The 13518-nt window shown below is 34.4% G+C and overlaps 1 protein-coding gene across 3 annotated transcripts in view; it reads right to left on the reverse strand.

Annotated features, from left to right (window-relative positions):
* Nucleotides 1-13518, reverse strand: part of shank3a (SH3 and multiple ankyrin repeat domains 3a) — a 666415-nt gene that overhangs the window by 566265 nt on the left and 86632 nt on the right. For all 3 annotated transcript variants that reach the window (XM_088647094.1, XM_088647093.1, XM_088647091.1), the window contains exon 4: nt 2426-2478. The gene's annotated coding sequence lies outside the window, so the exon portion shown is untranslated. The remainder of the gene's footprint in view (nt 1-2425; nt 2479-13518) is intronic.

Raw genomic sequence — 13518 nt, forward strand, 5'->3', positions numbered from 1 at the left:
TCAAATCAGACATTAAAAATGATATCTCCATTAAAGCATACACATTTAATTTAAAAGATAAAAGAGCACTGATGAAACAGATACAATTTTGTGAAGTTCTATATTTGATCTGAAGCTTCCCAAAGCTTAGGAGATTTCTAAAGCAAGCAAAGGTAATGACAATTCTGTATTTTAAGAAATCTGATTTTGTCCTTTTTTTCCTTTCACTGATATCATTCTATTGTGTTTAAATGTCCTTTTCAAACAAAGGTCTTGAACATTTGTGCACTCAAAGTCCAGTTTTTTTTAAATAGAGCCTTCTTAATAGAGCCTTCTGCTGTAAAATACCACTCATAAAGTTCAACAAAGATGTCAAATGTGCCTCAAACATGTGCTGGATGTATTAATGCCATAACATTAATATTGTGATTAAATATTAGTATATCTTAATGCAAATGTAAAATATTGTTTCACCAACATTCAACATTCATCAACAAATTCTGGATTGGAATTCCTGAAATTGTCAACACTACTCTCATAAACCTAGATTTAATAAGATTCCTTTCTCCTCATTTTAAATAAACATACCTGTACACTCAAGAATATAAACTCCTAAATGTTTATGATCCTGGTACACTCATTAAATGTCACCATTAAGGCTAAATAATTGAAACTGGACAAAACTTGTTTCTGGAAGCAAGACAGACAATGAACTATGGAAATTAGAAGCAATACAGCTCTAATTATATGGATCTGTGTTGGCTAAAAAGAAACATTGATATTACTGATGATGAATATAGACAAAGTAATTCCCTTTCTTGTCACCAAGCTTAGCTTGTATCATGTATCCAATTTCTAATTAGATAGCACCAGCAACTTTAACCACAGGCTAAGCAAATTATTGTGATTAAGAATCTTCTACCCATAATCTGAACTTTGTCTACAAAAAGTACATTGAAAATGAATTTTTGGATGAATTTTAAGACTCTGCTACCTAAATACAGTATCTCATTTCACAGGAAACGTAAAAAACAAAAAACAAATTTAATGCCAACTAGGTAAACTTTTCTTTACACTGGGGCTTTAGACATTAGATTCATTAGATTAAGAAATGTGAGGCATTTGATAAGCAGATTTTAAACAAATGCAGATCAATACAAGCAATTTACACTGCAATTTAAAAAAATGCATGTTTATTTTTTTCTTAGGAACATGGTAGTAGGATACACTTTGGATTAAGCTGTAGAACTGAAGAGTTAAATAGATATTCTAATAATCATCATTATACTAATCAAGTTTAACGGAGTATTAACAACATTTTTTTAGATATTAATTTATTATATTTATCATGTAAGATTAAAGTCGAAAAGGAATAAATACATCCACAAATCCAAAAATCAGAGGCATTATGAATATTTGTATATTTTTGGAAATAACTGGCTTGGGTAAGGGACAGTTCTCTGGATATAGGACAAAGAGGCTTGAACCCATTCAGAGACAGGGAGTGACCAAAGAATAACTGCAAAGGTGGAGATAGGGTGGAGGAAGGATTCATTACACCAACGTGAAAAGAGTCATTTGTGTTCAATACACATATAAAGCAGCTGATTTTGGTAATGATTATGATTTAGAACAACTAGGTGATATTGACTTCTGAACTTAAGAACTTCCATTTATTGTATGATTTATAGTATGATCAGTATTCTATGTCTATCCAGTGTTTTAAAATTTTAAATAACCTCAGTGTATAGTAGATAGATCATTAAAGAATGTTTAACACTTAGTTAATTTAATTCGTTAGTAACAGCTTTGTCTGCTACTGACGAAGTTAACCTTTCACCTAAGTCTTAAATAGTATATAAATAATAATGCATTGTGTTAACTAACCTACATCAGATGTTCTTAATATTGGTATTGGGGAACCACTGTCTTTATTGGTTTTCTGGCCCTTAATTGTCAGTGTTAACTGATGCAAGTACTGTAGCTGATCTGCTTACTTGTTAAGACTTTTTCTTTGATTTAAAAATATATTGGTTAATGTATTAATTTTTACAGTGTCAAAATATACAGCTGAACTCAAAAGTCCTGTCTCAACTTGTTAATTAGAAATTGGCTCCTAAATCTATTAGTAAGCAATTGATTTGTGATGAACAGTCACAGATGGGAATGGCAACACATCAAACACTTGTATTTGTATTCTTTTCCTTTGACTTAAGTCCAATTTATTGCATTCCAGCTAATACACCTGAATATCAGGAGTTTTGATACATGGGATTGGTATCAATTCCAAACTCTTCATAACTTTTTACATGCTGGAAGAATATTAAAACGCATGCCAAAAATAGAAAAAAGTAAATAAATAAGCCAGTAATTCATGACTTGGCTGGACCAAAAATGAGAAATGACCTATGTGAATAAAAAAAAACTGCTTAATCAAACTTCTTACCTTATTAAGCAGAGAATATTGATTTACAATCCAACTGTCCTTTCCTTTTTAACCTGAAATAAAGTAATTTAAGATGGTTGAATTACTTTAAGATGTAACTAGATATGCACTTTAAGTTTATTAATAAATAGCAGCATTAAGAGATTCTGATCTCAGCAATTTATGAAGGCAATTCATAACATAGCAGAAAAACTGAAGATTTCATACAGAGTTACGTGGACAAAAGAATGTGAAATGGATGAATGCAGAAATCAAAAAAAGGAGAAATGTGAAGGTTTAAAACTAGGAATCCTAAAATAAAAACCAAAGCTTAAACTTGCTTAAACTTAGGACACAAAGTCAAGCAACCAGTTGGCAAATATGATTTTTTAATTCCCCTTTGAAGACCAATTCAAAGGAAATACTGAAATTAAGTATCTAAAATTGACATAATGTCTTTTTGTTCAAAAGACATACTCTCCAAAACACTGTACTTAGAAACCACAGATTAACATGTATATCATGCATTCTAAGTTTTACACATCTGGAAATGAAGGTCAAACCATGCACAAAAGATGGATTCACAAGGTTACATATATTGTGCTAAGTGAAAGCCCATTTAGGCACTGCGATTAAAAATCAAAGACCATATCCCTCCATTATAACTAAGAAATCACTTTGTCTATCTTTTCCACATGGCTTCACATCGGACGCTTAAGTTCCATAAGTAGGTCAGCCTCGTAATTTGCGAGGAAGAAAATAAGTTGGTAATTCAACAGAAATCAAGATGAATAACATTACAGATACAACTTTTAAATTTATGAATTTTATATTGTCATATTGCCAGGTGGCAGTTGATAAGGTATTTTAAAGCAAAGCTTGAAGATCAGGAAAATAGGAATTAAAGGAGCCAAATGTTAACATACAGTATGAAGTTCAAAACCCAGTGCACACTATGCAGCTTTGAAGCATAAACTAACACTGACTGATGATGATCCATTACCTATGTAATTATCTAGTGCTGTACTTCAATTCCTATTACCTGGCATTCCATTTGCTCTGACATTGCTGTTAAATGACATTAAATCATTATCATCTACACAAATATTTCCAATGGTATATTTAGCATGACTAAATTTAATCAATATTATTGTACATAATAAAGAAATACAATTAATATTAATAGAACATAATGCTAGAAATGAGAGGTATACTTTTTATTTTTTAATACTTACAGATGCAGCCATTCAAAATGGGTGGGGTATTTCGCGGCATACCCCGGTGGGCGTGTCGCGGTATCACACGCTATCACGCGGTATCACGCAGTAACACGCGGTTAATCGCGTCATTTGACGTCATGCCGGAAACTATCCGGCGTCACCTTGTAAAACCGCCAGGGGGAGCTTAACCTCTCATGTACAGCATTTGAGCTTTTAATTTTGAACTGTGTATTACAGCATGTTAATCATCAGTCATTAAAATGTTGGTATATTTTATGAAAGCAAGATTGCTCAGTTGGACAAAAGTACACAACCTACCTTTATCAGAAATATTTATGCATCAAAGCCTTTACCGAAGACATTACTAATAGTATTAATAATGAATGACTTTGGACAAGCTGTATACTCAAAGTATAATTTCTTTAGCACATTTGTACAAGCACTTGGAATCTGTCCAAGCCATACTTTGTCAGGCATTTTGTTTTACTTCAACGGGCATAAAAACTCCCTTGCTTTTAACAGGGCGTTTCATAATTTCTAACTACGAAAATGATTTAAAATGCGACACTTATCATTCAACTAGAGCTCAAAATATCACAAGGATCCTCAAGAGCACAGCAAAGACTGTATTAAAAGATACTTGTATGAGATACATGAGAATCCAGGCTTTTTTATCAACGCTTTCATTTCCGTATACCAGATTTTATGGAACCACTTCAGAAGGGTGTCAGCCAGTCAGATTCCAGGAATCGGTACTTTAAGGAAAAATACACACCGTTATTCCATTTCTCCCTAACTATTTTAAGCATCGAAGTATTTAACTAGCATGTGAAATAGCGTGTGAAAAAGTGGTAGTTTTAAGCTTTTCTGCTAATATAATATGGAATTGCGTATCTAAAGAATTTAATAACGATATGATTAAATTCGTGTACTGCGACAGAGCTGTGTAGGGCTGTGTAGGGGCACCGAGGGAGCGTCTGCATTTATAACTTAGTTTTTAAAATTAGTCAAGCAATATGAAGCATCTCCTTTTACTTTTAAGTCCCTTAAATACATTGAGCACAGCTTTCTCACCACTTAAGATTACTTTTTGATACCATCCTTACACAAAGCAGAAACTTTCCGATGACATACAGTACAAGTGGAAAGATTACAGATTTTAATCGTCTTTAATTTTGTTACGTTATACGTTTTAGGAACGTTTCATCTAAACAAACACCACAAAACTATTCTCAATTGTATTTCTGAGTTATGTTATGTAGTTATGTTACACCTACAGTAGTTCACTGCTTTAAATACATCGAATTAAGAAAGTTAGGTGTAGCACTTTAGATCTTTTTTTCTGAACCAGGGAAAATCTGATCATGTTTCTCTATAACAATAATAAAAAAAAATATTTTTCCATATCACCTTTAAAAGTGGCATCTCAAAGCAATACAGTAGTAAATACCAGACAAACGCAAATGCGTTTTTAATAAAATGCTTTTATTCATTCAGAAGAGAGTGAGAGGGACATCCAGCAGAGAGAGACACACACACCGGTTTCCATTGACAAAATTGTTTTTTTTCAATTCCTCTTGTCTAACAGGAATGTTTTGTTTGTGGACAGACTATTAGACTAGAGGAAAAGAGCGCCTCCTTCTACGAAGCATTTCGTTGATCCGATCACGAATTCTTTTCCAGTCGCACGAAGTAAGGGTTGTAAAGCGCGAAGTAAAGCGCTGATTCTTATGGAATGTGTTCCGCCAGGGATTAAAAAAAAATATTTTTTTTAATCGCGTATCTAAGGAAAATTGCAGTATAACTTTGTTCATGCACATCATTATACAGTATCTCATTTTGTATTTATATAAAAAAAAATCGTTTGCCCAGCCACTATTGTTGTTATTGTTTTTGTCCTGTAAAGCGCTTTGAGGAGCACAGCTTTCTCACCACTTAGATTACTTTTTGACACCATCCTTTCACAAAGCAGAAACTGATTGTATTTTCCGATGACATACAAGTGCAAAGATTACAAGTGCAAAGATTAATTTTAAAAACTAAGTTATAAATGCAGACGCTCCCTTGGTGCCGCGCCGGGTGTAAATATCAAAATATACATTCGTCCCGGGCAGAGGCCGAAGAGCGCCCGGCTGGGGTGCGCGGGGAAGAGCAGGACACTAGTGAAAGGCGGGGTTTAGGAAGGCGTACAGTCTGGGCAGGTATAGATTACACTTTTCTAAAACGTATTTGAAAAATAAAAACGATTACAATCTAATCCTTCCACGTTTGATCCCAAAATCCCAAGAAATATAAATCTAAACGGGTAGAAAGCTATGCTGAAAGTTTATTAAGATACTTAGAAGAGAAAGATACTGTATCAATTTATGTTGCATTAGCCTGATTATGATTAAAAAAAACACATATAATTAAACACGCGTTTGCGATTTAAATCAAAACACGATTTAAATCAATATAAATGTTTATATTGTATCGCATACATTTCTCTATAAAAATTTACTCTATTACACACACACACACAATAGAAGCAGGAAGAAGAAGCAGGGACCGTTGTCAGAAGGGAAGAAGGTGACTATTCATTGTTATCAAAAATGACTTAGCTTCGATCATGTTGTGATATTTTGAAATATAAAAGTCAATTGATTGTCCATTATATCGCTATTCTATTTTTTCGAAGAAATGTTTGTTAAAAGAAAAGTCCAGCACCAGCTGGATTTGAACACACAACCCGTGAGTTGGTAATCAGGCACATAGACCAGTAGGCTACAAGGGAAGTCGCATGAAGAGTGAGGCGAAACAGCCCTACACAGCTCTGTCGCAGTACACGAATTTAATCATATCGTTATTAAATTCTTTAGATACGCGATTCCATATTATATTCCCTTTTGATCAAATTCTAAAAGTATGCTTGTTGACTCCGGTATCTCTTTAGTTAAAGACTTCGATGCTTAAAATGGAATACTGGTGTGTATTTTTTCTTTAAAGTACCAAGACCAGCTATATACTGTATGTTTATGTTCCAAAATTAAAACCGTTTATGGCCTTCACACGCGTTACAGTATGCTCCTATTCTTTTTATGCTCAGCTACTAAGATTTGCCTTCAGTGGTAAAATTCAATATCTACAACGGGCACAGTAAAGACATTTACTGTAAGTCTTTCTACGACAGACCAACGGACCACGAGTGCCCCTGTCAGTCAACCAATCACGTACCGCGGTACCCCGCGTCATCTTGCGTCACGATGCGGGACACCGTAGCCAATTACCTCCGGTACGTGTCTGTACCGCGCACTTTGAATGGCTGCATCTGTATTTCAGATTCCATGATACAAGTGAGCTTCTCTGTTCAAGACTAAAAAAGTTTGGCTTTTTTTACACTATTAGTATATACTAATTTGAAATAAAAAACAAATACATTTAGGCCTCCTGTTTCTCTGACTGATTTCCATATCCTACTGTATGTTACAAATTAACGGAAGAGGGAACATTTGGCCTTCAATCTATTTACAAAATATTAAAAATAGCAACTCATGTACCTATCACATTTATCTTACAGTAAGTGATCAGCCTCGTGTTGATTGCATAGAAAAAAATGAGCATGTTAAATATATTTTAATGTATTATTTTGAGGGTCTGTTATTGACAGATGTTTAAGAGCCACAGAAATTTGACCTTCGTTATCATGTATTAACAGTCAGTCCAGAAGTGTAGGGGTGCCATTTCATAATGAAGCCAAATTTACAGCATGTCGAAATTCTTCAAGTTATTTTTGTTGTTGCTGACAAGAAACTATAATGTTTTATGTTTTGATTTCAGTTTTTAAATTTGAAGTTGTATTTCAACATAAATTCTTGAAGAAACAGCCAAAATAATTATTTTATCCATCTTTTCCCCTTATAAGAGTTTCAACTCATTTTTTTAAGAAAAAGAAGTCTGTCTAACTGGGGTGCTGTTTGAAATAGACAATAAAAAACAATATTTGCAAACATCAAATGTGAAATTCTATTGCCTGCAAGCCCTCCTTAGGAATTTTAAGCTGTCTAAATCTCATTAATGGATTATTTACCATGGCACTATTCAAAACAGCATGTCAACTCACCACCTCTGCTTCAAGTTTGCTTAAACAGCACTATTTTTCCATTTCCATTTTCATAATCCTGTTAAGCTTTATTTGTAGGAAGTGGGGGGAGTTTAATAAAGGATCTTCTGCAACAAAGGGTAATATGCTTCACGACAATGGGTATTCCACCAAAATATTCATTGATTATTTTATCAAGATCTTCTTAGACTTCAGACAAAATTAAAAATATATCATTATTGTATATAAGAATAAAGCTTTATAAAACATAAAACCTGACACTGTAACACAATCCTTGTTTAGAGCATCAGTTCCTATTTGATTTATAATCTGTTGAAGGGAAAAGCATATTTATTGAGTTTTTATATTACTCATCTACTGTAGTTACTGTATGACATCACAAGTTATAATGTTAAAGACAGCACAGCAGAAAGCATGGATACTATACTTCAAACCACCACAGAGTCTGAAAGCAGATACAGTACAGCATTGCTAATTAATCAAAAGTCAGCTTTTATAAAAAAAAAACAAGAACAACTCAATGAATAAGAACGTGAACAGAATTATTCAAATGCATCGACTAGTGCTGTTGACTCTTCAACATACTGTACTTGTGATGTTCCTCCCGTCTACTTAATTAGCTCTTTGCCACCCATGTTAATTTTTTTAAGGTGTACTGTATGTCACTTACTTACATAGTATCAGGGTCAATTATTTAGTTAATATACACCAAACAATTTGTCTCCAATTTGAACTTAAGTTACAGGTCAGAGATTGTGCTTTCAGGGAGATGCAGATGATCACAGCTGTGCTGCATATTTTGTTTCACAATTTTCACTTGTCCAGAAATTAAGGTCTAGTGCTCTGGTACATCATGGTGATACAGTATGCCCTTTCTTGCCAAAACATGAGAATCTAATTAATGAATAATGTGCTTAGCAATACTCTGCTGGCAATACAAATAGCCTGAACAGAACATAGCATGTGTCCCACACGGCTTTTAAAAATGAGTAGCCCCATTCTGTTTTGGCCAGAGCAATTTCAGATGAGTTTTTGATTACCTTGTAGTGTTGGATTAATCTGCATATTCTGCTGGTTTCACCAGTTGCAATTATGACTGAAATTGGTTTTTTTTTGCCATCGGGAAAGGTAATTCTCCTGCTCCTCAAGCCAATCACACATGTACAGTATCATCACACATTAATCTGTAATGTAGTTTGACTGAGGGTTTCTTCTTTGTTCTGTGTAAAGACAAAGTGAAAGGTGGCACATGACGTGCAAGGTTCAGTGGCTGCATTGCTGCCTTGCAGTGCTGGAGCTCTGGGTTCAGTTAGTGAGGTGCTATCTGTGAGGAGTCTGCATGTTCTCCTTGTGTTTACATGGGTTTCCTCTGTGTGTTTCCTGTCCAAAGACATACATGGTAGGTTACTTGACTTCTGGGATAACTGGCCTTAGTGTGAGCATGTGCATGTCTGTGTGTGCCTTGCGATGGAGTAGCTTCCCATTCTGGGTGTACCTTGCCTTGCACTGTTTGCTTGTCAGGATAGGCTGTCAGGATAGGCCCCTGTGACACCGAACTTCTCCAAAGTTGCAAACTAAATTACCTACAGTATATTTCCTAGAAAATACCTAAAAACCTATGTGGATATTTATTATTAATTCCAATGATCAGGACTCTAAGTTTTATATTTACTGTACTAACTTTACGTTTCTTAGTTATGAATAAGTGCGTTTTGAATTAAATTTCATTAATTCTTTCACGTAAGGAATGATATACATGTATAATTACAGTAACACTTTAGAGGTTGCAACTACAAGTGCATTTTGAAGTGCATTTAGAACACATTAGAGTGATTCATGTGATAGATGTTAACTTCCAAGAAGACACAAAGAGCAGGTCGCACTTGCAACGATCACAAATTAAAATGTATAATTAAATCAGACGTAGTTGCAGGCACCACATACTGCACAGTAGCAAAAAATAAAATCCAAAGGAATTAAAGCCCTGAGACCAGAGTGGGGACCTGAAATAGATTCAGGCACATTTTGGAGGTGAATTGTGGTGGCAATCTTCCAAAATCAAGCATGAAGTGCTGATGTAAATCCAAGAGGACAGAGAAACAAAGAACAGGTACAGAGCTAATCAAAATTAAGAAAATAATCAGGCTCCATGCTAATATTTACCGAATCATTCACTTCTGTTAATCATAGCCTGGGTTGAAAGGAATTGATATCATCACAAAAGGACAAAATCGGTAAGTCTTTTTAGTCTAAGATAAGGCTTATGGAATTTGAACATATTAAAATAAAACATGTTTAGATATAGTACTTTATCATTTCATTAATTTCTACAAACGTGTCTTAAAAGCAATAGTTTTTGATTTGTTATAATATTCCAAAATAATTGCTGCAGTTTAAGGCAGTAAATAATGTGTGATATCATGCTGCTTGTGAGTGAAAAAGATGTGCAACTGAGGCTCATCCCTTGAATAGTGATGTGGACATCTGTTTGTATGGTTCAAATGTCTAAAGGGTATTCTGTAAAATAATGTCTAGTCTTAGTAACTAACAACTAGTTCCACAATTTAGAATTAGTAATACCACATTCAACACAATTGCCGCTATCACCATCTCTTCTGCAGTTTCTGTCTCTATATAGTATAAAAGAAAAGGTTTCCAGTAAATATAGACAATGAATGATGTCCAGTCTTGGTTCTGGGAGGCCAGTGTGTCTGCAGGTTCTCTTTCCAGCTCTTTATGCTCTTAACCAGCTGGTTACTAGCTTAACTGGACTACTTCAGCACTTCTACGTTTACTGAGAGCTAGTGTGTGGTACCGAGTGTACCAGTGCAGAATGGCTGCCTTCTCATCATCCATGTGGTCCTATACATTGTTGGTGGTGAAGGGGAGTCCCCATTACCTGCTAAAATACTAAAATTGCTTCTAATTTTAATATTTTAGCATAAGAACTTCTCCCAGTACTTCAGGTGCACATTCAAAAAGCCCGCTGCCAGGATTGGTATCTGATATAACAAATAACTTTTTGGAAGAATTCATTGGACTTTCATTAACATTAAAATGCTAACATTGTGAACCAATTCGCAGTGAATATATAAAGTAGTACAATTGATTAAAATATAACATAAATTATAAGCAAAACATATTTTATACATACAGTATATATATATAATATATTATACAAACATAAAATAATGTGGCATGGATTATGACACCCAAACATGAAACAGACATACTGTAAGTAATGGTGTTTGAGTTTCTTAGTAGGCAGCCACAGGAATTTTAATAATAAAAACACATGATTTCAGTGTTTTGTGAAATGGAAGAAATGTTTCTGGCTTTTTGTACTGTACATTTCACAGCGGCACCCTTCCAGATAGATACATGGTAATGAAAACAAACATACATGAAAGTCAAAGAACTTGAACATTTTTTGTGCAATTAAAACATTAGATAGATTTGATTAGATAGCTTTCTGTGGTTTCTAAAATATTGGATTACTCATTTTACGTCACAGCAGTCATTGCAAAAATCCACTCAAATTAATGTGTGAATATTCAAGGATTTCTATACAATGAAACAGGACAGCATTAATGCCGTCCTCATGTTATAGAAGGCAAAATTCCCAATGGAAAGATGAAAACAGCAGGCAGGAATATGGTATATAACTTGTTCTAGTCTGGTAAACAGGCAAAGGGGATAATTACAGCAGGAACATGCAGTAAAGTACAGCCTGGCAGAAATCACAAAAGAAATTATAAACACTTAGCTGAGAATACAGCAGAATGTAAAGTACCAACTTAAGAGCAATAAATAGATACAAAGCTGTTTTGCCCACATTTTGGCACCTACTTATTAAAGGAATAAAGACACGAACCACTGTTTGTAAATAAATGCTTTATGGCCAGTGTTTTACTCTTTTCCTAAAAGGAGCAACTACTGTGAGCACAGTGGACCTGAGTGCTAAAGTACATTAGTTTGTTTGCTTGTGCCACTTGGGTTGTCACTTCAAGATTTTAAGACATTTCAGCTGATCTTTTGATAATGTTAATCATAGTTGTTCCTGGCACATTTTTCTGTTGACAAGCTTTTATGTTTTTTAATGACTTTGAAAACTGATGACAAAACTGGCATTTCAAGTTTTAAATGAGAGGTCAGATAAAGTGTAACCTTAGGCCTTACAATTGTTAGCCTTGAACTATGATTGCATTTTCAAGAAATATATATATAAATAAATAATAAAACTCTGGTTTAGTGAATGCCAAAGAAATGTCTTTCTACAGTATGTGGCCTGCATTTCGGACGCAGTTTCAACCCATAACCTTTCTCTGGTACACATTCTGCACTAATGTGTGGATTATAGAACAAATACGGGCATTTCAAATAAAACCATTGAGGGACTAATCAAAAGAGAACTAATCAAAATGGACTAATCTAAAACTCCCAGTCTTTGATTTTCCCTTGGTGATTTTTCAGACACTGCTGACTGTACTCATTCAATTATATTACCAAAAATACTGGAACCTGCAATAATCTCTGATGAACTGTGATTTATTTCAGGTAAACAAATTGTAACATAGTTAAATGATTTACAGAAAGCCTCACCTTTATGAAGAAAAAAGTTGTTCAATAGGTAGTATTAAAAGACTGACAATTTAAATACAATCTATTATTTTAATCAAATATTTTTAGAATATCTATCAGACGAAATTCATGACTCTAGGAAATTTCCCAAATATTGCTAAGTAAGTGACCTGGATAATATACTGATTTAATCTTGAACATTGTAGGTTTATTGTTCTATGATTTAGATTTAGCCATTATAAAAGTGGGAAGACAGGGAACTGGATTTGTGGAATATAAACTTATTTTGCAGTTAGACCCCTAGCATATACTACAATGGGAAAAAAAGTCTCCTAATTGATTAAACCCTAATTACAAATAATTCCAAAAAGCAGTTAGGCTGACTAGCTGAAAAAAAAGTGCTAGACTGCAACTCTGCTATGAACCTCACTGCTTGAATGAAAACAAATTGCTTGCGTGGTTACAAGCCAAGAAACAAAACCTATATAATCCCAGAATAATGCACTTTTCAGGCCATCCTGAAACAAAGGTGTTATGACATACAGTATAGTACAAACCTAACATCTAAAATTACAATAAAGTAGGACATAAGAGTACCCCACCCACATCCAGAATACCAGACCACTCATTTGTTGCTTACACAGGTCAAATTTGCAAAAAAAATCCAAACACACTATAAAAGGATCAAACACATAACAGTGTCAGAGAAAAAGACCCAACTTGTAATATTTAATAATAAAGCAATGGATCAGACAGTAAACTAGACATTGCTTTTCTGTAGCACTGAGATGAATCATTCCCCTTCATGTATTGGCATGCAGGTTTGGCAACCATGGATGATCATATCAATCAGATAAAACTACATACTGCAAGCTGGTGAAAGGTTATCTGTATCAGGGCAAAACATTTTTGCTATAAAAGTAAAATAAGACAAGAATAGCAGTAAAGCTCTCATGTTGAGGTGGTGCATCCCATTCTATGGCAGAGTAAGGTGCTGATGAGTGAGAAAGATGGTTGTATGATACTTGTCCCACCATGTTCCAGAACAATCAGACCCAGTGGAGACTGTGGTGGACAGCAAGGGCAGACATTTCGGGAGAAATGTTTGAAGAAATGTTTGAAAAGATAATTGGAACGTCTCCCGAGAGATGTCAACAATTCAGATGATAATTTGGCAGATTATCTCCTCCAATCCTTTCTCTAGATAGGATATC

This window comes from Lepisosteus platostomus, chromosome 9 (assembly GCF_059453375.1).
Source record: "Lepisosteus platostomus isolate fLepPlt1 chromosome 9, fLepPlt1.hap1, whole genome shotgun sequence".
NCBI lineage: Eukaryota > Metazoa > Chordata > Actinopteri > Semionotiformes > Lepisosteidae > Lepisosteus > Lepisosteus platostomus.